Source organism: Petaurus breviceps, unplaced genomic scaffold (genome assembly GCF_028583685.1).
Source record: "Petaurus breviceps papuanus isolate PSGF00001 unplaced genomic scaffold, PetGlider_PUasm1.0 188, whole genome shotgun sequence".
NCBI classification, from domain to species: Eukaryota; Metazoa; Chordata; class Mammalia; order Diprotodontia; family Petauridae; genus Petaurus; species Petaurus breviceps.
In genome coordinates this window covers 16,426,108-16,451,709 of record NW_027185804.1, presented here as the reverse complement: position 1 = coordinate 16,451,709, position 25,602 = coordinate 16,426,108, and the positions used below count along the sequence as shown (strand labels likewise).

The 25,602-nt window shown below is 38.8% G+C and overlaps 1 protein-coding gene and 1 long non-coding RNA gene across 2 annotated transcripts in view; one reads left to right on the top strand and one right to left on the bottom strand.

Annotated features, from left to right (window-relative positions):
• The window catches only part of BBOX1 (gamma-butyrobetaine hydroxylase 1), a 519,348-nt gene that overhangs the window by 212,463 nt on the left and 281,283 nt on the right, over nucleotides 1-25,602 (bottom strand). The window lies entirely within an intron of this gene.
• The window catches only part of LOC138163780 (uncharacterized), a 62,334-nt gene continuing 55,256 nt past the window's right edge, over nucleotides 18,525-25,602 (top strand). The window contains exon 1 of the long non-coding RNA XR_011168921.1: nucleotides 18,525-18,680. This is a non-coding gene — a long non-coding RNA (uncharacterized lncRNA). The remainder of the gene's footprint in view (nucleotides 18,681-25,602) is intronic.

The window sequence follows — 25,602 nt, the reverse complement described above, 5'->3', positions numbered from 1 at the left end:
GAGACAGAGAGAGAGAGACAGAGAGAGAGAGAGAGAGAGAGAGAGAGCTTTGTGAAGTGATTGGTCAGCTTAGATATTTTGAGTTATGACTGTGAGTGTATGGCAGCATACCACAGGGTGATGCAGCAAAGCTTTTCACCTGGATGTTTTGTTTCAGCATTCATAGGTTTTAGGGGATTTAGAGGAGGGTAAGATCCCAGAGATGATCATTATTTAAACTTTGCATCTCACAGGAGAGATACCTAAAGCCTAGAGAAGGGAAAGGAGGGGACTCAGCTCATCTAAATTCATACAAGCAGCAAATCTGTGATTTAATTTGAGATCATTGGGCCACCCTATCTCCAGTGCATTTTTCTCTATATCACATTGTATCTAGTGAGATTCATTAAGTGTCTGCTGTGTACAAAGATGCTACATCTCTATCCTTAGAGCAGAAAAGGGACCTGGAGACCCTTCTTTCTAGTCCTTTCATTTTATAGAGAAAGGATATAATTTGCTTCAAGTCTCATCATGATTGATCCAGGAATAGATGCCACATCTTCCTAACCCAGTCCAGGGCTCCCTCTGTCCAGTTAGGTCAAATTATCAGAGCAGAACTTGAATCACCAACATGGACCCTCTTATAATGCTTCTATTTCTCTTTCTGACCTGCATCCCTTATTAGAAAAATCAAATAGTGTCACTACAGAACCCTTGGGCTTTTGTCCCAGGAGGTTTTGCATGATAGCGACACTCTATGGTTGTATCTACGTAACACCAAACATCTGGGTGCCTTAAATTATTTAGATCATAGGATGCTAGATGTAAGACTGGAATGAATCACAGAGATCATGTAGTCTAGGCCCCTCATTCTATAGATGAGGAAATGGAGGGTAAGGGAGGTCTTACCCAAGGTCAAATATGTAGTGTCAGAGATGAGCTGCTTAGCAAAGGAGAGAGAAATCATCTTAATAATTAAAACAGCAAAATCTATTTCTTAATTAATGTTCTGAAAATGTTGAGTTGGAAGGGGTCTCTGAGGTCATCTAGTCCTACCTCCTAACCACTTAAATGATCCTTCTATGTCAGGGGTTCTTAACCTTTCTCTTTGGCAGTCTGGGCAACCTTCCTCAGAATAGTATTTTTTAACTGAAGAAGACAAAATACACAGGGAGACAAAAGAAGCTTGATTATATTGAAATACAATTATCAAATTTTTTTTTCAAGTTCACAGACCCTAGGCTAAGAATCATTATTTTCCTTGAGGTGCTGAAAACTGCCTTCCTGTAACATCCAAATATCAGTCCTTTTTCTGTCTTCTAGAATACAAAAGAATGCACGTCATTAATTTAACCCATAACTTTCTGTTACCATTGAATTTTAATAATAAGGTAAACCAAGGCAGTTCTCTGAGCAAGATAACATTTATTATCAGGGGCATGCTACCTGTCAACAAATGGGTCAATGGGGGCGGCCAGGTAGCACAACAGCGAGTAAGAGCACTGGCCCCAGTGTCGGAATGACCTGGGGATGGAATCTGGGCTCAGACACTTAGCACCCACCCAGAAACACCTGGCCGTGTAAGCTTGAGCAAGTTACTTAACCCCAATTTCTTAAAAAAAAAAAAAAACAAATGGGTCGATGGCTTGGCAACACTTCAGATATTAGAATGAAGCACCTATGCCTGATAAATCTTTTCTTTTCCCACCAAGAAAAACCTATTGCTTCAACAATTCAGTAAGAAATGTGGTCGGTCTCCTCATAGTCTCTGATAGCCCTCCTCTTAATGTCCCTTTAGAATGTGAGTCTTAGGATTGGGCTCATTATTTCAAACATAATCTGATCAGGGCAAAGTACCATGGGAATCTCCTGCTCTAGGTTAGGCCTTATCCTGCTACCGATAAGGTTGTTTTTTGTTTTTTTTAACTAACCACGTTGCGTGGCTGTTTTATATGGAGCATATGATCAACTAAATCCCTCGGGTCTTTCACATGAGCTGGTGATTAGGCAAATTTCCTGATGCTGAACATGTGTAGATGATTTTTTTTGAACCTTGACAATAAAATTTAATGTTATTGGTTTTAGCCCATTCATCATATTAGCCATCCCTCCATGAAAAAAAAAGGCCATTCTATGAAAGTGCAATCTAGTTCATTGGACTTATTTGTTCTGCTTATTAATTGAAAATTGTGTCCAAAGGAAAGAATGAAAGCTTAACCATGGAACATAGGGAATAATAGACCTCCTGACTGAGCTTTGTGGATTGTTACATGGTCAACCCAAGTGATCTGATGAAATTCTATTTTCACAAAATCTTTTTATATTGATTTTATTAACCCTGCCTTCCAATCCTGGATGCTTCCAATCACTAGAAAGTCAAGTCTTTTAAAGCTGTATCATGGAAGAGGAACTCATTGTTAACCCATGGTTAAAAAGTCTACAGCTTGTGTGGCTCCTTAGGAATCTCCAGTTGACATTACATAATTCGACACAAGGGCCCGTGCAGATGTTGTTTTAAAATTGGGGAGTTTTGAAAGCAAGAAGTTAATCTCATATGTCTAGACGTTCCTTCCCACATGACTCCAGCATGGAAGGCTGAGACCAAGGCCTTCCCAACCTGAATAATTTATATATCTGTAGTGTATTTTCACTGTCACAAAGCCAAGTTCCTCAAGAAATGTTGCCAGAGAGCTGCTCCGCTCATTTTTCTTTGATCTCCAACCTCTTGGTTCTAACACTGGCTTCCTTTCTTGCCCCAAAGCAGGAAACAAGCTCCGATTTGTTAGATAATGTCTTTTCCACTAAGAGAATGTAAGCCCTTGGATAAAAAAGTCCTGTTTCAGGTCATTTGCTTTCCCAGGAAGTGGCCTCTAGCCCTTGGAGAAAAAAGTCCTGATTCAGGTCATTTGCTTTGCCAGGAAATGGCCTCTTTTCACAACTGAGGCTTGCTCCCAATGCAGAGGGTGTGCCTGCCGCCTTTGAATGAATTATTCCAGACCAGTCAACAAAATAGATTGTATCCTTGGCAGAATGATACTATCTGCCTAATCCAAATCTTTTTGTATGGCATTGATACAAATAAGGAAAGAAAACCTTCTCTCCATTAGATTATAATCGCTGTTGAATAGAAAGTTGGCCTTATGTATAGACAATGAGTCACATCATGACTTGAAATTTAAGGGGTCCAAGAAAGGAAGTCTTTATTCTCAAATAGCTCCCTCATTGGCTTACCCCAGAACCTGAAATTCTGCCATTAGTTATTCATGTCTTTAAGTCAAGACATATGTCCTCTTGAGTGTCTAATCACATTAAAATTGGTAACTTTCAGTCACTCACCACATGCCATTAGCACCAATTAGTTTAAACCATTATCGCTATTAAAGCCATGGCTTGATAGATGAAGAAGTGACCTTGGAGTTAGGAAAACCTGAGTTCAAGTTTCACCTTTAATACAGACTGGCTGCATGACACAGGGCAAGTCTTTCAGGCCCTCAGACAAGGCTCCAAGACCAGAAATTGCCAAATGATTGCCCAGTTGCATTGGTAAAGAGAGTTTTCTTACACATTGGTAAAGAGAGTTTTCTTACACATGCTTGTGGAGTGCATATGCATATATACACACGTGTATTCATATATGTATGTGAATATGCATGGCTACATGTATATGGCTATCCCTTCCACGTGGCAGGGGTAGGGGCATGGTGCCTCTGCAACCTGGAAAATCCACATAAAATTTTTTGGCCCTCTCTTCATACCAGAGAAGAAGTCTGAATTTTTATGCTATTAAAAGGTAAAATATATTGATATTATACAATACTATACATATATTTTATGCAGTTTTGAGTTTCTAAACTTTTTCTGTGTCACCTGCTGGCTTTCGTGTGTCATCTGCAGCTTCCACAACTTCCCCCCACCCCAATTACCATTTGCTTTTTTATACCAATCCATGATATAATGAAACTATGATGGGGAGAGTCACAATATCGAAGGGATAACTGTAATATCCCTCTCTCTTTCTACACACACACATACACACACATATATAATATAATCCCATACACATACATATATGTATATGTATATATGTAGGTATGCATATATAAGTTTGTATATGTATATATACATATGTATATCTAATTAGTAGTGATAGTAATAACTCATGTTTGTATCATATATGTTTTATAAAGTTCCTCTGTTGAGGTAGGTAGTTCAAGTGTCATTGTTCCAATTTTAGAACAGTTTAGAAACTGAGCTTTGAAGGGGAGGAGATGCTTGGCAAAGTTGCATGACTAATAAATGTCAGAAGCAGGAGTAGAGGAAAGGTTTTCTGACTCGAAGGCCAACATCCTTTCCATTACATTAACCTGCCAAATGGCTTTCCTATAGCACAGCTAATTAGTGCAAGACCCTGACAAAATGGGACCTAGGCTAGGTGGGCTTTCATAGTGGATATGGCAAAGAGATAGTTTTGGGTTCCTAGGGTTCTGAAGAGAATGCTCTGCTACTGGGTCAACATAAGGTCCTCAAATCCATATAGTTTGGGGTGAATGAGAAGGGGGCAAGAAGAAAGAGGGCACCAAAGAGACAATGGGACAGTTACAAAAACAAATGTTCCCTGAATAAAAATGAGAATTTAATAAAAATAATACTAGAGTAGCATTTATAGAGAGTTTTAAGGATGCAAAGCACTTTACATATGACTTTCTTTGATCCTCACAGTAACCCTGGGAGGGAGTTGTTATTATCCTTATTGAATAGATGAAGAAATAGAGGCAAATAGAGATTAAATGACAATCCAAGGATCACACAACTAGTGAGTACCTGAGGGCAGATTGGAATTCATGCCTTCTTTCTGTACCATAACTGCCATAACCACTAGTCACCATAAGCTTTTTGAACAATCAATGTAACACCTGATTGAGTAAAATGTCCCATGGTCTTCAGAGGTTACCCCTTGTGGTGCAGTGGATATATGAAGTCAGGAAGATTCATCTTTTTGAGTTGAGATCTGGCCTCAGACATTTATTTGCTACATGACTTCACCCTATTTGCCTCAGTTGCCTCCTCTGTAAAAATAGCTGGAGAAGGAGATGGCAAACAACTATAGTATCTTTGCCAAGAAAACCCCAAATGGGGCAAAAAAGAATTAGAAGCATCTGAAATGACTGAATAATTCTTTGATTCTCTATCACGTTCCCCAGAGCAAATAATCCAAATCTTATCTTTTTTCTGTAAGCCTCCCACACCATCTCTTTTTCTTTCTCACTCCTCTTCCCCTTTACGGAGAAAATAGAGGCCAGTTGCATCTCTTCTACATCTCATATCACTTCAATATCATCTCCCACTATTCCTGCTTTTACTCCCATTCTCTGGCTATCTCCCTTGACAATTTGCCCCACAACCACCTTCTAACTGCCCCATCTATTCCCTCCTAATTTTTAGTCTCTTCCTTATTAATTATCTGTTTCCTATAAAAATAACAAGGCTCATTCTTTAAAAATTAACTTAAAGACAAAACTCACTTGACTCTTCTCTCCAACTCTCTTTCTTCCTCTTTTTCCTCTTCCTATTCCTCTTCCTTTTCCTCTTTTTCTTCTTCTCTCCCTCTTCCTCTTCTTTCTTTGATATTCAAACACCTTGGAAGAAGTCATCTGACCTCCTTGCCTTCATTTCTGTCTTGTTAATGCCTTCTAAACTCTCTGGAATTAGGCTGCCAATGTTATCATTCATCTGAAACAGTTCTGCCCAAAGTTACCAATGATCTCTTAATTGCCCTATTTTATGATCAATTCTCAGCTGTCATTCTTCTTGACCTCTCTGTGTATTTGATACTCTTGATGCCCTTGTCCTTCTTCAGAGTCTCTCCTCTCTGGATTCTGCTTTGCCTGGCTCTCTTCCTACTTGTTGGAATGCTTTTCAGTCTTCTTTGTTGGATCATCATCTGTGTCCTGCCCCTTAACTGTAGGTGTATCCCAAGGGTGCTGTTCTGGTACCTCTTCTCTTTCTATGTTCTCTCTGTGAGGCCATCATTGCCATAGATTCAATGGTCATCCTTATTCAAGTACTACCCTGACTTACATGCCCACCTCTAACTTTTCTCCTCAGCATCACCAACTGCCTATTGGATCTTCCAGACTGGGTGTCTCATAGGCTTTGCAGCATCTCCAGGTTCAAACAGCTCTCATCCTGTCTTTCTCATTTCCCTGTTTCATCACAGGCACTGCCATTTTTCTAGTCATCCAGGTTCTCAGGCTTGATAGCTCACTCTCCTTTGCCCCACAAAGCTAACCAATTACCAAATTTTTTTGATTCTACTTCCACAGTGTTTCTCCCATCCACTCCCCTTTCTCCACAGTCAGCCATCTCCCTTGTTCAGAGCCTAATTACCTCTTGCTTGGACTATTGCAATGTGACTTTTCCCCACTCCAATCCATCTTGATTTTCCAAGTCTAACCAAGTCAGTCTTCTATTCAGCAAACCACAATGGCTTCCTATTGCCTCTGGGATTGAATATACCATCATCTGGTTTAGCTTTTAAAGCCCTTTATAAACTGGATCCAGCCTACCTATCAATTTTTATTATATTATCTTTCTCCTTTATACACATTGTTATTTATTATGTGTATTCTTCCATATAACTGAGTCAAACTGAACTCTTTGCTGTTCTTCTTGTGTTATATCCCATCTCTTCCTGCTTGAAAGTTCACCAAAGGTGAACAACACTTCTACCTTATAGACTGATACAATGGAAACAGCAGTGAGGTCATGGGTTCTAACCTCAGTCCTGACACTTAATACCTTTGTGACCTTGGACAAATCACTTAACTTCTATCTTCCTCATTTTCATCATTTCTAAAATGTGGGTTTTGGGTGAGATGATCCCTTAGGTCTTTTCTCATTCTAAATTTATTATCCTATGATATCACCTCAGTCCTTCATTAATCACAGATGTGGGATTCATCCACCTAGGTGGTCTGAACAAAGTTCATTCCTCCACTGTCCAATTTCATGCTTGCTGTTAGGCAATCAGGAAGCCAGCTGGTCAATGTCATGCCTCTAGTGCTCTTATCATCCCTTCCCACTTTATTTCCTCAGTGTCAGTCCTCTGTGTTGTAGTACATAATCTTCAATAGTTACTGTGGCTCCCGAAATTCATCACCTTCTGGTCAATGGGCTGATGAGCCTCTCCAAACCTAGCTGGTCCTTGGACAATGAATACATAATTTTCGATTGAGCCCACAGAAGAAACATTTCAATTTGACTGGAAAGTGCTGTAATTTGTGATCAAATGGCTTAATGTTTCAGAACCTAGGGTTGACTCCATTCCATGATAAGGCATCCTAATAACTCCCTAAAGAGTATTACCCACTGAGAAAGTGAATATTTCTTAGGCTCATAGGATCTTAGATATAGAGCTAGAAGGGTCCCCACAAATTATCTAGATCTTATTTTATTTATTATTTAAAATCTCTTATTTTACAAATAAGGAAACTGAGGCATAAGGAGGTTAATTTGCCCAAAGCCATACAAATAGTACTGGACGTGGGATTTGAATTTAGATTTTCTCTTTAGAGTCACTACTCTTTCCATGAAAGGAGCATTATTTTAAAAACTTGAACTTAGGTTTTCTGTTGCCTAGGGGAAAAAATAATTCAACCTAGTTAACCATCCAAGTTTACCAAAGGCACTTCTTACTTCCCAGGATCTGATGGGGGACTGTGAATTTGCACTGTGGAACTCTCATTTCCTCATTATAGCAGTAGGTGACCACATTGATGGAAGAACATGCGGCCAAAGCTGGGCCAAAGGCTTGGAAATACATTTAGAGACTCCCAGCAGTGTGCCTTATCCTTGCTAAAACTAAATTGATTTGAAGGGGGCTAAGATTGACTGCTCCACTGGCCTGGGAGGACCATAAAGTCAGAAATACAGGAAGGCAAAGGGAACATGATCTCAGCTCTGATTATTTTTGAAAGCCTGGTAAAGCAAGCCTTGCTTTGAGTGCTGAGGTTGGATACATCTCATTAAGAATGATGAAGGCCCTCTGAGCAGAATCACTGTTTCCTACCACTCTGTTCATTTCTAGAGAATCTCCCCTGACCTTATGAATCTCCTCCTTCTAATGGAAGAAATCCTATGGGTAATCCTTGTTATAAAAGTAGGCAAATGTGGAAAGTATCTCTTTTTTCCTTTGTGGAGATCTTGCTCCAACAGTCTAGTTCATGGCTTCAATATGACTTAGTAGGTAAATCATAAGTAGGTAAGGCAGGATTTGAACCCAGATCTTTATAATTCCAAGTCCAAAACTGTATCTACTGTGCTTCATTGATTCTTATAGCATTTCTACGATTCCCGGTCTTCCTATGGTTGCTGTGTGTTACCTTACTCATGTGCAATGGTAGCTGGAGAACAAGCTGGACTAGAGAGCCAAATGAGGGAAGATTGAGGGAAAAACTGGGAACAAAGTATAGACAAGTGCAGGAGGCAGATTTTGATTCACTATAAATAGCAACTTCCTAACAGTTAGCTTTGGCTGGTCATTGGTACCCCATTGTGAGTGGCATTCAAGCAGGGGCTGGAATTGGGTAAAGGGGATTCATGTTTCAGTGATGGTTGGACCATGGATCCTCTGATACCTATTTAAGCTCTGATTCTCTGATGTGATTCTATGAAATGAAATTGCAAAATGGGTCAAGATTTCAGAGAGAATGGATGAGAATTCTTTTTTTTTTTTTTTGCTTTTTGGAAGGCAATTGGGGTTAAGTGACTTGCCCAAGGTCACATGCCTACTTTTTGTGTTAAGTGTCTGAGTCCAGATTTGAACTCAGGTCCTCCTGACTCCAGGGTCGGTGCTCTATTCACTGCACCACCTAGCCACCCCAATAGACCAAATTCTAAGATGATCTGGAGGTGGGATTTGAATTTAGATTTCTCTCTTTAGAGTCACTACTCTTTCCATTAGGGGAACATTATTTTTAAAATTTGAAATTAGGTTTTCAGTCAGTTGCTTTAAAGAAAAAGCACAAAACTGTTACATCAATTTGGTGTCATGTAGATCAATCAACCAGCAGATTGCCTTAATTTTATTTTACAGCTAAGTGTTAGCATATTATTTGTCTGTGCAAGGTATAGGATTCTACATATGATAAATATAATGGTGAAGGAAATTTTCCTGGTAATTCAGGTAGTTATCCTTGGTTCTTGAGAGTAGAATGAGAAGAAATGGCTACAAATGGCAGAGAGGAAGACCAAGGATTGAGGTAAAAAAAAAAATTCCCAAGGCAGCTAGGTGGCACAGTGAATAGAACACCAGCCCTGAAGTCAGGAGGACCTCAGTTCAAATTTGGCCTCAGACGCTTGACACACTTACTAGCTCTGTGACCTTGGGCAAGTCACTTAACCCCAATTGCCTCACTTCCCCCACTCTAAAAAAAAAAAAGAAAAACTCCCTAATTTTTAGAGCTACTCCAGAGTGGAATGTGCTGCCTCAGGAGGCAGAAGGCTCCCTGTCCTTGGACATCCTCAAGCTTAGAGGCTGCATGACCATTTGTCAGAGATGTTGTAACAAGGATTCTTGGTCAGGTTGTGCTAGTTGACTCCTGAAATCCTGGGTATTCCAGAAATTGTCTTAAAGCCTAAGACATTCAGGTGAGCTTCTGAGTCCTCACTTAGCTTTCTACACCTTGCATTCCCAAATATGGAAAGCATAATTAGTACAGGAATTCTTCCTTTTCATACTGGTGTGCACACAAATCGTAATTGCATCCTTGAATTGAATGCATTCAGATAACCATGTGCTTTTTGTTATTGTTGTTTCAGTTGTGTCTGATTCTTTTTTTTTTTCTTTTTGGAGGGCAATTGGGGTTAAGTGACTTGCCCACAGTCACACAGCTACTGTGTCAAGTGTATGAGGCCACATTTGAACTCAGGTCCTCCTGACTCCAGGGCCAGTATTCTATTCACTGAACCACCTAGCTGCTCCAAGTTGTCTGATTCTTCATGAGCTTATTTGGGGTTTTCTTTGAAAAGCTACCTGGGTGATTTGCTATTTTATTCTCCAGCTCATTTTACAGATGAGGAAACTGAGGAAAACAGAATGAAATGAGGTTTAGGGTCATATAGCTAGTATCTGAGGCCAGATTTAATTTAAGAAAAAGAGTTTTCCTGATTCCAAGCCTGGTACTGTATTCACTGTGTCATAGAATCAAATGCTTTTCTCTCTGCCCTTATGTTCTCTCTTGGAAGCTACTATTGAAATACATTAAGGCAGGAAATACTTTCTTATTTCTGTTCTTGGAGGGGTTTTAACACCCAGCTGTTTGATTTAGCTGACAGCCATATTTCCCTCATCCTCATCAAATTCGAAAAGAGTTGATTAGCATATGTTTGAAAAACTCAAGTTCAACAAATCTCCATTAAACATCTACTCTGAGCAAGGCCTTAATCTAGGAGCTGGGGATCCCAACCCAAGAATGGCCCCTGCCTTCAAGGGGTTTATGTTATCCCTGGGGACTATAATGGTCTGAAGGATGAAGTACTGGGTGTGGAGTCAGAAAAACCTAAGTTCAAATCCTAGCTCTGTGACCCTGAAGAAATCACATCACCATTTTGGACTTCAATTTCCTCATCTGTAAAATGAAAGTATTGGACTCAACCCCTTAAGTCTCTTTTAGCTTTAAATAGATTTCTGATCCTATGCACACAGGTAAATAAAACACATGAGAATTTGAAGAAAGAGAGGAAGGACCTTAGTGGAAGGTAGTGGGTGTAGATCAGGGAAGGCTTTAGGGAGAAGGTAAAGCCTTGAAGAAGCCTGAAATGATGCAAATGAAGTCAGAGAACATTCCAGTCTTTGGTGAAAGGCAGGAGGGCGTGACTTTTGGAAATGACCAGAGGTGGAAGGTCAGGTTCACAAGAATTGCTAGTTTGTCTAAATGGTAAAATACTTGAAGGGAACTTGGTACAAGATAAAGCTGGAAAGGTATTTGTTTTTCTTTAAAGTGAGTCAAAATTAATTTTGTTTCATAAACCCCTTTTGAGATACCCTTAGATGCCTCAAGATCTCATAAGAGCAGGATTGGGGCTTTTGTTGGATGGGAGCTTAGTGGTTTTTAGCAGCAAAGTGATTCTGCAGACGTAGCTGGAAGTATTTGTTTTGGAATCATAAAAATGCTAAGAAATCAATCATTGGGTGGAAAATAGTTTCATAAAAAAATTTTAGAGGTTAGGAGCCTGTGTCCCCTCTTCCAGCAGAATCACTTTTTTTTCAAGCTTGTTGAAAACATAATGCTTTTTGTTAATGTTTCTTTCTTTTAAAAATACAGGGTTTTTTTCTTTTTGTTTTGTTTTTGAGTCTTTAATGGTGAAAAATGCGAGTATGATGGCTAGACAAGTCTTCTCTAAAACAATGAGAATGTGGTTAGGATTTTCAAGCCTCAGTTTCCTTCTCTGCATAACAAGGAAGCCAGACTAGAATATCTCTGTGGTCCTTTCTAGAATTAATAGTCTATGACTGAGGAGCAGCTCTGGAAATAGCACCAAATTTGGAATTAGAGGATCTGCATTTGAATCTTGGCTGTTTCCTTAATACCTGGGCGCCTCTGGCCTTAATCTTTGGGCTTCAGTTTCCTTATTTGTATAATGAGGGTTGTGGTGAGCTATGATATAAGATGACGTCTATAAAAGATCAAATATCTAATATAGATTTTTAAGGTTCCCAAAGCACCTACCTCACCACAGCACTCTGATTTGGTGTTATTATTATACCTATTTTACAATTGAAGAAGCTGGACAAGTGACTTGCCCAAAGTCACACAGGAATTGTGAGGCTGGATTTGAACTTGGATCTTCCTGACTTCAGACCCAGTGTACTATGGCACCCCCGAGCTACCTCTCCTGTTCTTCTGGTTCTAAATCTGTGATTTGGTGAATCACTTTTAATGGTACAGTCAAGGAATGACTGACTAAAGCAATATTTTATAATCACTCTTTTAAAGACATTTACTTAGGATCTACTTTGTGTAAGACTTTGTACTGGGTTCTCAGGATCCAAAGATTAAAAATGACATAGTCCTTGCCTTCAGGGGAATTAGCATATGTGAATGGGAGATGACACATATGTGGATATTTAGCTTTGTAAGGATATAATTAAAGTGAAGTCTTAGCTGATTCTCCAGCTGCTAGTGCTTCCTTCCTCTCCCCATTTCTCTATAAGGTTTTCTAGTTTTGTTTGTTTTGAGAATCCATTGTCCATACTTATATCCATGTGTGTTTTCCCCTTGTAAGTTTCTTAAGGCAGGGACTGCTTCATTTTTGTAGCACTTCACACAGTGCCTAGTACTCAATGAATGCTTTTATATTTATATATAAAACAAGAAATATTTATATTTAAATAAAATAAAAAATTTAAAGGTTAAGAGGCTTAACTTGCAGTCCACTTAAACTTGCAGGTCCACTCTTGCAGTAGAATTACTCTTTGCAAATAGCATGATAGTTGAAAACATAAAGCTTTTCATTGATGTTTCTTTAAAAAAAATAGAAAGGATTTTGTTATTATCTACCTGTCGATTAACGTCCACTCTTCTACTAAAGCTTTCCTCTGATGCCTCTTCATGACAAAGGGGCGTCTGGGTGCTCAGAGGTTATGCCAAAGGAACTCAAGTTCTGGTGGGTCCTTCTAAGCCAGAAAGGCATTGGGCAATGAGACATTGTCAGAGGACCAGCCTAGCTAGGCAGAAAGGCACGTCACCGGGAAATTGGCCACAACCTTGTGGATTTTCTTAGCCACGGCAGTGCCTGAAACAAGCCATCAAAGTGTGGTTTTCAGAGGTGCCCTTTGTGCTGCTTGGAGTTTCCCACATTATCAAAATCATGAATCTTTTGAAGTATCCAATGTTAAAAGGCGAGGGGCAGCATGGCATAGGGGATAAAATGCCTGCCTTGGAGTCAGGATGATCTGGGTTTACGTTCTGGTGAAGGACTGCTCAACTCTGGGCAAGTGACTTAACCTCTCAGTGCCCCAGGCAAGTCTCTGAGAGTATAAAATGTAGACCATTTGCCAGTCTGCATTGGCAGGAGTTTCCTCTCTGGGCATTCCCTACCCAAATGAAATCATACATCCAATCCAAACAAAACAAAACAAAAACCAAAAAACAAAACCCTGAAAAAGAGGAATAAAGATATCTTGACTTTCAGTTATCCTGACATTTTTCTCTTTTTTCTAACCAGTCCCCCTCCCCAGATTGCTTATTTGTTGGCACAACATTTATAATGAAGTAAAGTGACATGTGAAATTAAAATCCAACCCCAAATTTAGAGCAAGATGAATTGTTTTGGGTTTCTAACAAGAAACAGCCAGTTCTTTGGAATAGTCATAACCACAGTTTGGAGAAAAAGTATTTAGCCTAGACTGGGCATCTTTTCTGTGGAGGAAAAAAGGAATATCTATATAGACTGGACCTTTAGTATGAATAACATTGCTTTATTTGGCCTCACAGGCTCTGGTTAAAGCAAATAACTGGGTTTGTCATATCTAAAAAAATGGTACTCAAGAAATGGTACAATCACAAGCTTTCTTGTTATATGACGCAACAATCAGGCAAACAAAAGCACATCCATACACTATAGAAATATAAACAGATGAAGGTTTGTCCTTACATGCAGGAAGCTCAGTTCAGGGTGAGGGAGACATATTGGAGAGGGAACATGCTCAATGCTGGGCTTCAGGTGGCAAGATTATATACCCTAAGAATGGGCTTGGTTAAGAATAGGTAATTGGCACCAGATGTAGGAAGGGACATTCCTAAACAGATCCAGATGTGGTAGAAAAGTTTTCAGAGTTCATTATTGACACCAGGCTGGACAAAGCTCAGGGAGGAGGAATTTCTTTATCCAGAACTCAAAGTGATGGGAGGATATAATGTTAACTTAAGCAGCAGAAGGAGAATGACTCAATGTCCTTGAATTAGGTTGAGTTTGTCCCATCAAAAAAGCCGCAAATCTTATTTGCCTCATAGAATTAGCAGTGGATAAGTACAACTATCTGTTTTGCCTATATGTTTCTATGGGCATTGAGACCACTTAGCCTAAGTGACTCCATATTGGAGTCCCATCATTATAATAGAAAATCAAATAATAAACAACAATATCAAATAATATAAAGACTATAATTACATCTCATCTATATTTATGTCTATGTATATATATCTAATCTATCTATCTGTCTGTCTGTCTCTGTCCATCCATCCATCCATAGATCCATCCATTCCATCCAGAGGTTGACACTAATGTTCATCCACCTCTAGCAACTACTATAAGGGATGTCTTGCTCACCATATTAGCAAATGGGAAAGTTTATTAGCTTAAGACACTATTTTTAGGATTGTATTTTTGACAGTGAGTTCAAAAGCACAGAGCAGACAATTGATTTTCAATACATTCTTAACTTTTTTGTCTTTGTTATAAAATTAATCTGCATAAAATTCTTCTTACTCCTTCCAGATGTTCATTTTTATGATGATCCATACCTGAAAATCCTCAGGGAACTTTGCTTTAACATGACATGAATGTTCTCCAGCATCCTGTGGAAAGGGGTTGGGGTGGGGAGAGATGGTGATGTGGGAAGGCATCAGCTGAATTGATATGAAATTTGGGGTGAAGGCGACCAAAGTTTGACCCTAAACTGGTGATTGTGGAGAGCAGGAGTGATGCATTAAGGTGAGGGGTGAATTGAAAAGACATGAAAGCTATGAGGAAAGGGAGAAGTAAATTGGTAATGATCCATAACTTACTGCTAGGGTCTCTGGACCTGTCAGAGTCCCCATGTCTTTGCCATCAATACCTTATAAGGCAAAAGTTATTATGATGTACCAAACTTAGCTGACCTTATGCCATAGATTCATCATAGTTAAATCTCTCCATTTGTTGTTCTCTGTTCCTTAGACCATGGGCAATTCAGCAACATAGACTGATGCGTAAGACCCCCTCCTAGTGAAACACACAAAACGGAAAATACATCCACAGATACAAAAGAAAGATATTGAAAGAATCTTAACTCTCCAATCTATTCTGCTACATTGTAATAAGGGTCCTGCCTAATGCTTGATCTCTTCTTCCAAGTATTGGCAGAGAATACAGAAATGGCAATGTGATTAGAACCAGCCTCATAAACTCTAGGGGAGCTAGATGGTATAGTGGATAGAACACTGTACTTGGAACCAGGAAGACTCATCTTCATGAGTTCAAATCTGCCTTACTATCCATGTGACCCTGGGCAAGTCACTTAATCCTATTTGCCTCAGTTTCCTCATCTTTAAAATGAGCTGGAGAAGGAAATGATAAACTGCTCCAGTATCCCTGCCAAGAAAAGCCCAAATGGAGTCATGAGGAGTTTCACCACTGAAACAACTCAACAACAACCAAAAACAATGACACAAACTTTAGTGGTGAAAACCCTGCTTCCTCCTTCATACACATATCACATACATGTGAATCTACAAATATGTATAGATACACACACATATATATCTGCATATATATATATATATATACATTCATATGTTTAGGAGGCTCCAGAGTAGGAGAGTAGGCAAAACTTAAATCATTAGATTTAATTATTATTAATCATTAGATTAATTCTTTTCAAGAATTTCTGCTGGCTCTTATCTTATTTACTGCTTAGGCTTATAGAATGACAGGCTTTTCAAGATCTGGGGGTCATCAAATCTAGCCCTCTCATTTTATAGATAAAGAGACTGAGGCCCAAAAAAGATTAAGTGCCTGGCCCAAGATCGTGTCCAGATTACTAATCCAGAGACAGGATTTGACCCTTTCATTTCTAAGACCTTTATCTCTAGTCACTAATCTCTACTTGAACATGTTATGATTCATCCCTTTCTTTGTTCTCATTTCTGGCTAAATGCTTGTTGTATCTCAATCCTCTGAATGGAAACTCCTTCCCCTCCATTGGAAGGTATTGGTCTTCATCATATAAACTAGGTCCACTCCCAACCCTACATTTGGATTTCACTTCTCAGTAAGATTGATAGAGGGTCAGGGTTGGGAGGAGGGTCCATCCATTGGAGGCTTTAAATGGGATGGACTAGGAATCCTAAGGAGAAAGCAGAGATATATAATTTTATAAATACAGGAACATTCAGGCAAATAAAAATAATAATTTGCATTTATGTATTGCTTCTGCATTTTAGAAAGATTTTCCATAGAAAATGTTGGAATATCAAGCATTTCCTATTTAAATGAATTAGCTTTGAGAGAGCTGGAAAAGTCCAGAATTCCAAAGCTAAGCAGTAGTTTCATGGAGAGAGCAAGTGTGGAATCAAGATCTCAACTTTCATCTCTGACATACTTGAAAAAAGATTGTCTTAAAACTGTTGGACCTCCTTTTGCGACCTAGAATCTGGCCACACTGAACTCACTAATATTACCTAAGAACAACTTGATTAAATTTCTGACGCTCTGAATTTTCAAATTCATGAGGCTCTAGCTAATTACCTGATTACCAGGATTGTTCCGGGGTAGAGTCGTAGCAATAGCGGTGAAGAATTTCTACTTACTTCTATTTAATTCATTTTATTTAATTTCGGTTGAGTAGACAATTGGTGCATGTTTATATTACATATGTGTGTCTATATATATGTGTGTATGTATACATATACATACATACATAAACACACATGAGACATCCCTTAAAGCAATTGTCAAAGGTGGCCCCATATCATTGTTAATGTATGGATGTGATAAATGTAATAATTATAAACTTGATGTTGTTTGATTATAATTTAAAGTCATATTATAATGACAGGACTCCAATGTGGAGTCACTTAGACAAAGTGGTCCTAATGCCCATAGAATATACAGGCAAAACATAGAGTTGTACTTTTACACTGTTAACTCTGTGTTGGGCAGATCCTAGTAAGTGTCACAGGCAGGATGTGACCTCAGGAAGGTGAATCTTTCTGACTTCAAGCCTGGCTTTCTATCCACTGTTCTGCTTAGCTGCCCTTACCTAAAGATAGATGTTGAAAAATGAATACTTCTCAGAGTACATAATAAGCAAGTTAAATACTTACAAAAATACTCTGAACAAACATACATCATTTGCTGAGCAGTAGTAAAGACTGACAACAGGGTAAGGCTTGCCCCCCTTTTTGATGGGATATAGATGCTATATTTTATCTTATTTTAGTTTTTTTTGAAGGGGTGAAGGCAAGTCAATTGGGGTTAAGTGACTTGCCCACACACAGCTAGCAAGTGTGTCAAGTGTCTGAGGCTGGATTTGAACTCAGGTCCTCCTGACTCCAGGGCTAGTGCTCTATTCATTGCACCACCTAGCTGCCCCTAGATGCTATATTTTAGTAGTAATCCTACCACCTTCCCATTATACAATTAATTATAAAGTGCTTTCATATACATTAGCTCATGTAACCCTCACAGGAGCCCTCTAGAGTAGAGGAGGTAAATCTGGATCTGGATAGGTTTTTTTTAAAGTGTGTTAGATGGTGTAAATATTATTAGCTGTATTTTATAGATGAGGAGTCTGTGGCACAGAGAAGGTGAGGATCTTACCCAACGTCACACAGCTACTGTGCTGTAGCTCTTTGTGCTAAGCATTTTATATGTATTTCAGTCTGGACTGGAGGCAACATGGCACTGTGGGTAGCATCCTGGACTGAGAGTCATGTATTAGCTGTATGACCAGGGGCAAGCCTCTTAATATCTCTGAGTCTGTTTCTTCATCTGTAAAATGGGGACAAGAATAGAATCATAGGGTGGTTGTCGGGATAGAATTAGATAATATTTGTAAAGTAGTTTGCAAAACTTTGACACTATATAGACATGAGTTATTATAAGGATATATCAATTATTCATTGTTTCATTGATGTGGGTTCTCCCTCCAGTGACCCCACAACAGAAATGACGTTCAGAGGAGGTGTGGCTTTGTGGGGGGGAGGTGAATATAATGAGTTTGGTTTTGAATTTGTGATGCCTGTGCATTATCCATTTGGGAATGCTAAAGAGGCAATCAGTGATATGAGCCTAGAGCTTAGGAGAGAGACTAAAGTTGCATATATAGATCTGGTAATCATGTACACAAAGGTGAAAGTTAAACCCATAGGAACTGATGAAATCATTGAGAGAGAATAGAGAAGGAAAAAAAGGCCAAAAAAGTGCCTTGTAGGGCATTCTTGGTAGAGGGTGAGAGATAGATGTTGATCTAACAAAGGAGACTAAAGAATCATAAATATTGGGTGCTAACTTGATTATCATATAGTAGATTTTCGTATTTTCTTAACACAAAGCCATTTCCCCTCTTTCAGAAAACATCTTTAAAATTATAATGTAAGGCAATGAAAAAAATAATCTGTGGTTTGTCCCCCAAATAAGTTTACCTTTATCTTCTCAGAAGTGCACCTGTTGCATTGAGTAAAGGATCCCGATACTCTACCTCACTTGGAAATCCTTACTAAGTTAGTGGAATCTGGTTGCACAGGATGCAGTTCTACCGGTCTGGGGAACACCCTGACTCAGAGTTGCAGTGGTCATGAGATCATGGTAGGCTTCTAGCCTTAGTTCACCGCAGCTGTGAAATTGGCATGGGCTACTTCTGAGAAGAGGAGAGAGATGACCATTGGGAACCCAAGACAGTTCGATCTGTTGGAATATTCCGCTGATGTTGTACACCTGTGAGTAGAGCAGAGTCCTTGGTGAATAATGATAACAAATGTTTCTGGGTTTTCCCTCCTAGAACATATTTATTGACTGGTTAAGTGAAACAGGGGAGTTTAAAACCTTGAAAGCATTGTTGAATTGTTAGCATTTTCTTTTCAGATCTGTAGCCAAAACAGTCACTTCATTTTGAACCTCAAAATTCTGAAGTTGATCTATGAACTAATAAAGACAAAATTCCAGGTGTCCATATTCCTTCTGCTGTCATGCCAAGCACTGTTCCCTTTCCAAGATGCTTTAGGCCAAGAGCTCAAGACCTTCTGGTAGCGAAGAAGGGGCTATCGGTGTGTGTTTATATTTTGCAAGCAGATGGCTAAGTCCCCAATTTATCTGAGGCTTATTGGAGGGAATTAATTTGTTCTGTTTTCCCTGGAGGTCAGAGCTAGTAACAATTGGTAGATGTTGAAGAGGCAGGTTTAGGTGGGGTATAAAGAAAAATTTGCTCCTACATCAAAGATGGCTGAAAGTGAAATGGACTATGTAATTCAGGGGCTGATCGTTACCCATGACTAGGAGTCCCCAACAGTGAATGATTATTTGTCAGGGATGTCAGGGGAAAGAACAAACAAACAACAATAACAATAAAAAATTCCCATCTAGGTACAAGTTAGATAACTGCATTGTGAATAGAGTCCTGGACTTGCCCTCTATATCTAGACCTAGATTGCACCCTAGACCAAGAAGATATAGCTTTGAATACTTTTAGGCGAGTTCTTTCACGTGCTGTTATTAACACATGTTTTGAAGGTCAGTCACCAGAATGTATACACAGTACTTTGTAACTATAAAATATAATATCAACATTCACTATTAATATTGTTAAATTCTTGCTACAATAACTGGGAGAATTCTGAAAGGAATTAAGAATTATTTTTGGTTAGGGGAAAAAACAGACCAAACTCCCCCAAGGAATTTATATAAATTATTAAGCAGTTGCTGGGAAGGCCATACATTTATCAACGTCTGCAAAACCACTTCATAAGGGCTTTTGCTCCATTACTCCAGACTCTTGGTAGGAAAGCTTCAGGAGATGGACCAGTGGGTCCAAATCCAGTCAAATCAAATTGAACTCACATGCATGAACAAGCAGGATGATGTAATTTCTGGATTGGCTACATAAAAAAATTGCTAATGTGTCTCGTTTAAACCCCATTGCATATTCAATTATGATGCTTTTATTTTTTCCATAAAAAAGACAGTATGCAATTGTTTCAAAGTACTCCACGGAATCACCAAGTCAGAACACAGTCATTCGGCATTGCTGTCCCGCATAATATGCTTGTATCATCCAAGTAATTTCAGTGGGATGGAACTTCTCTTGCTACATCTCCCAGAGGTGGTCTTTATCCTCATTTTTAATTTGGCAACGAAACACTTTCCCAATGGGTCATTTAATATGACTTCTTTTGTTTGGGATCATTGGATTTAGAGTTGGAAGGGATTTCAAAGATCATCAACTCTAACATGATCATTTCACAGAGGAGGAAACTGAGGCCCAGAGAAGGGAGCTGAATGGATTTCAGAGGCCACCTAGCACTCCCTCCATTTTACAGATGAGGAAATTGAAACCCAGGAAAGCTACATAACTTGCTCAAGGCTACATTGTTAGGAAATAAAGGAAGCAGGATTTGACCAGCCTCAGACACATACCAGCTGTGTGATCCTGGGCAAGTTACTTAACTCTGTTTGCCTCAGTTTCCTCATCTGTAAAATGGGCTGGAGAAGGAAATGGCAAACCATTCCAGTCTTTGCCAGGAAAACCCCAAATGGAGTCATGAAGACTCAGAAATGATTGAAATGACTGAACAATAAAACAACCTCTGAATAAAAATTCAGGGGATTTTTTTTTTTTTTTGGTGTAGAATACCTAGAGTAGCCAGAATAAAAAAAAAAAATTACATTTCAAAAAAAAGGAAGAGAAGAGGGAAGAGAAAATGATGAATGTTAGGAATCAGGAAAACCTGGGGAAGGGAAATATGTGGAGAGAAAATTATATAAGGAGACACAATTCTGAAAGGGGCCTTAGTTTAGCCCCTTAATTTTACATAATTATATAATAGTTTATGTTAATATAATATAAACTCATATAAATATTATATTATAATATGAATTAAATATACTCTAATATTATATTAATATAACATAATATTTTATATAATAAGGGAACTAAGGTCTAAAGAATGGAATTTGCTCAGTTATTGTAGTCTTGTAGTGGGTTACCAAGGCTAGAGTCTTCACCTCTTGACTCCCAGTCTAGTGTTCTAGTCCTAGTCTAGTGTTCTAGTCCTCTGAATGCTCTAGGAAGTCAGAGCTAGGTCTTTTGGGAAGTAATAATAGCTGATTTTTATTTTGTGCATATCATCTCATTTGAGCCTCCCAGGGACCCTGTGAGGGAAGGCACTACATCTCCATTTAAGAGGAAGAAGCTGAAACTCAGGGAGATTAAGGGACTTGCCCATGGTCCCACAATTAGTAAGTCCTTAATGGATCTTCACAATGCCAAGTCTTGTATTCTATCCACTATTCCACACTGCTCCTTAAGAAGCAGTGATGGGTAACCAGAGCACATGCAAGTTGGAGAAAAGGATTGCTATGGCATTTCCTGGACACTGATTTATTGTCTAATATTTTCCATTGCTTATTTTCTCCCAACCATTACAATTAGTAGCTAAGTCTTTGGCCATAAGTTGGAGCGGTGAGGAAAGAACTCAAGAGTGCAGTGTTTACTATAGATACTACAAACATCAACTCCCTTGTACATTTGTGGCTTCCAACTTGGACTGGTGAAGCAGGCTATATTTGGTCCTACCTTTATAGACCACCCAGGAGACTCATCTGGAACCGTATTCGATGGCTTATTTACTTGAGAATCTGGGCCAAGTGGAACATATTACACATCTGTTCCTCCATCTGCATTGGCTACCTATTTTCCTTTGAATGTAACTCCAAAGCATGAACGTGATCTCTGAATCTCTATGTTGTCAGGGTTTGCCACCTTGGAGGCTCTCTTTCTCCATCACCAAGTATATTACCTATTTTTATTGTTTGCTCTGAATTTTCAAAGCCCCACGTTGGGCCTGTTCCCTGAGGCAAAACTTACTTGAGCATTTAGGGCTGAACGGGGAGCTGATTGTGACTATGTTTCCATGATGTTAAAAGAGGCACAGGAAAATCATTGTTAGCAGGTAGAATAAAATATTAAGAGTTGGAAGAGAGTACAGAGCTCATCTAGACCCAGATCCCTTTTTTGATGGGCTATTTGTTAAATATTTCCCAATTATATTTTAATCGGGTTTGGGCCACACTTATGGAGTGTTGTGGCCACAGTGCCCCAGAAGGCCAGTGATTGACCTCTGTCCTTGAAGATAAACAGTTGATTCTCAGACTTTGGGAATGTTTTGATTCTCTTAGGCTGTTGTTAGACTGTTTGAGTTGTTACCTCTTTGTCTATCAGACACATGGTAGAACTATCACTGAGACTTTGAGAGAGCTAAGTGAAAACCAGATGTGTTTGCATACACTACCTTCCCCTTGTGAACTTCTAATGGTAGATTTGGGCAGAGGCCAATTGCTTTTGAATGTAGTCTCATCTGTATGACTGACCAGGTGAAGGGGAGATCCTGTGCCCCCAACTTCCTAGATTGTTGTAGCCTTTTGAAGAGAAGAGAATGACATTTGTGGCCCCGAAGCTGGAGGAACAGTAAAGGGACTTAGCCACAATATGGAAGAGTGTAATCCTTGACTTTTCATTCTACTGCTACCACGAAGAGAGCAAAGCTAGGGGTGGAGTAGGGGTAAGGGGAAGCCCCAAATATGTCTGCCTTCTGATGGAGGTCCAAACCACAACATGACAATATGAGTACAAATGATTGTGTAGATCCCTAACTGGAGGAGAGAGGGAGATCCTCCAAAGAGGGAAGACAATTATATTGACTGAACTCTCTGAATTTTCTGCATTATTACTGGGGAGTAAAATAAAAGAGGTCCTATTCCAAGTATGTATGCGTGTAGATATATGTGCATATTTATATGTATATATGTATCTGCAGGTGCTTGCTTGGGGACAGGAAACCCTTTCTCAATATCTGTGGAGACTGAAATGAATTATATTCTGACGTTCCCAGAGGAAATTCTGGCAGAAGGCAAAATGAACCAAAAATATTATTTTGAAGCATTTTGCATTTGAGTACAGAGCATTATTGGTCAGGTGATGGCCTATAAAGTATTTGTTAATTATGATTTTTAATTATATATTAAAATAATAACTATTAATTAATTCAATAATCATGTGTAATTATACTTAAACAATTAATTAAATATTAATTACTATAATATATTAACACAATAAATATATAATAATATTGACATAATAAATATATAATAATATAATATACTAATTATGAACAAGACAATAAGAAAATAGACGGTGTAGCTACAAAGATAAAAATGAAAATAGTCTTTGTTCTCAAGGGACTTGCATTCTACTATGGGAGATATATGTGCATGTAAGTAAGGCAATCTCAAGAATAAAAGAAAGTAAAGGCAGGCAGATGGGGCAGGAAATTCAAAAAGGTTTTATGTAGGAAATAGTATCTAAGTTACGCTTTGAAGGAAGCTCCTGATTCTGAAAGGTGAAGATGAGGAGAGAGCACTTTGCAGATAAGAAGGAAGGTGGGAGATGCAATGTTAAGTATGGAGAGAAAAGATACCAGGATTGTCTGATGTCCCCTCCCCCACCCCAGGTGTTGGCTCATGAGCACCTCAATGCTTATTGAATTGTTCATTGGAAGTAATGGTGGATTTTGGCCATAGCAAATCTCATAACCGTCTCCATTCCTATCCAAATACCAAAGTAAAAAGAAAATATTAATTCAGTCAATTACTAAACTTGGAAGTCCTGGTTCCATCTTTCCTGATAGTTTTTCTTTTCTTTTTTCTTTTTGGAGGGCAATTGGGGTTAAGTGACTTGCCCAAGATCACATGGCTAGTTTTTGTGTTAAGTATCTGAAGCCAGATCCTAATCCAGGTCCTCCTGACTCCAAGGCCGGTGCTCTATTCACTGCATCACCTAGCCACCCCTGCCCGATAGTTTTTCTTGCCTTGTGCTGTCCCTGGCCAAAGAAATTTTCCTTGGTTTCACTGGCCCAGGCTGAGATATTCCTTCTGTCCTTGGAATTCTCTTGAACACATTTTGTTTGCTAAACCCATGAAATTGGGTTGTAGAAACATTTCCACAACTTGCTTATTTTTTTTTTTCCCAATTGGCTCCCTGGTGAAGCAAACAGCCTCTCTTACCTTAAATGACTCTAATAGAAAATGCCTCATTGGTTTTGAAGGATGTTGGGCAGAACAAAAGTAGTCATCATTAACCACATGAAAACAAAAAGGTGGGGATTATGGGATTATTGTTGCTTTCCCTACCTATTCCCTCAGAGCACACACTTAAAAATCATGATGGGTAGAACAGATTATTTTAGGTCATTTTTGCTTGACTCTACACATTCTCATTCAAATTTTGTTCCAGTTAATACATAGGATTATAGATGTAGAGTTGGAGGAAATTTAGAACGTCATCAATCTCCTTTATTCATAGTTGAGGAAACAGGTCCAAAGAAGAAAAAGATTAGCCTGAGGTCACACAGCTATGAAGAAGAGATGGGATTTAAATTCAGATTCCCTTACTTCCAATTTGGGGAAATTATTAAACTTTTGAGGGAATCCCCCCCACCCCTACCACACTTTGACTAGAACCATAGATTTGGAACTGAAAGGGGTCTCAGAGGTTATATAGTATACAATCCTATCATTTTACCAGTGAGGGGAATAAAAGCACAATTAGATTGTGACTTCTCTAAGAGCAAAAGTATTACATAAAAAAGATTCCAACCCACACCCTCTGTCTCCAAATCTAGAACTTGTTCTACTTTACTGTGCTGATTGTCAGTCTTTTCTCTATAGTTTTAAACTAGATTGAAACCCAAACTATAAATGTCATTGGACAATTGGAAATTCATGGTACAGTGAAAAGAACCTGAGATGTTGGAGCAGGAAGCCAGTGTTTAAAACTTGGCTCTGCATCTTCCTCTGTGTTCTTGAGTGAGTGCTGTTATGTCTCTGAACCTTCATGTATTCTTTTGTCAAATGAAGGCATTGGATTTAATTATGTTGAAGGTTCCTTTCAGTTAAAAACAACAACACAACTATATACAACTCCTATTCCCTGGAAAACATTTTGTAAGAAAAATATGAGTTAAATTTCACCTTTTAACAGTAACATTGCTTTCATTTTATTTGAGACACCAATACAGGTGTTCTCAGATCCCCCTTTTGCTGATAGCTTGAAATAAAACTGTGAGGCTGATTCTGTTGGTTTTTATGCAGTTGTGTTTTGCATATAATACATGACAAGTACAGATTCAATCTTGGGAGTTGCTCCATAATCAAGTCAAATGAACAAATACTTATTATATACCTACTATTTCCCATAGGGGAAATAAAGATAGAAAAACAAGATAGCACCTGCTTTCAAAGAACTCGTAATTTATAATGGGGGTGGTAGAGGGAGATAACCTGCAAATAACTATGCACAGACAAGAGATATACAGTTGTGATAAATTGGACATAATCTCAGAGAGAAGACACTAAGATTGGGAGTCCTGGGAAAGGTTTCCTGAAACTTTAGCTGGTACTTGAAGGAAGCCAGAGAAGTCAGGAGATAAGTGAGGATGAGGAAGGAGTTCCTGGCATATAGGACAACCAATTAAAATGCCTGGAACTAAGAGAGAGAGTCTTGGGAGATGAAAAAGCAAGGGAACCAGTGGTATTGTATCAAAGTTTTGGTTATTATTTTGCACCCACCCAAAATTTCCTTTGGTAACT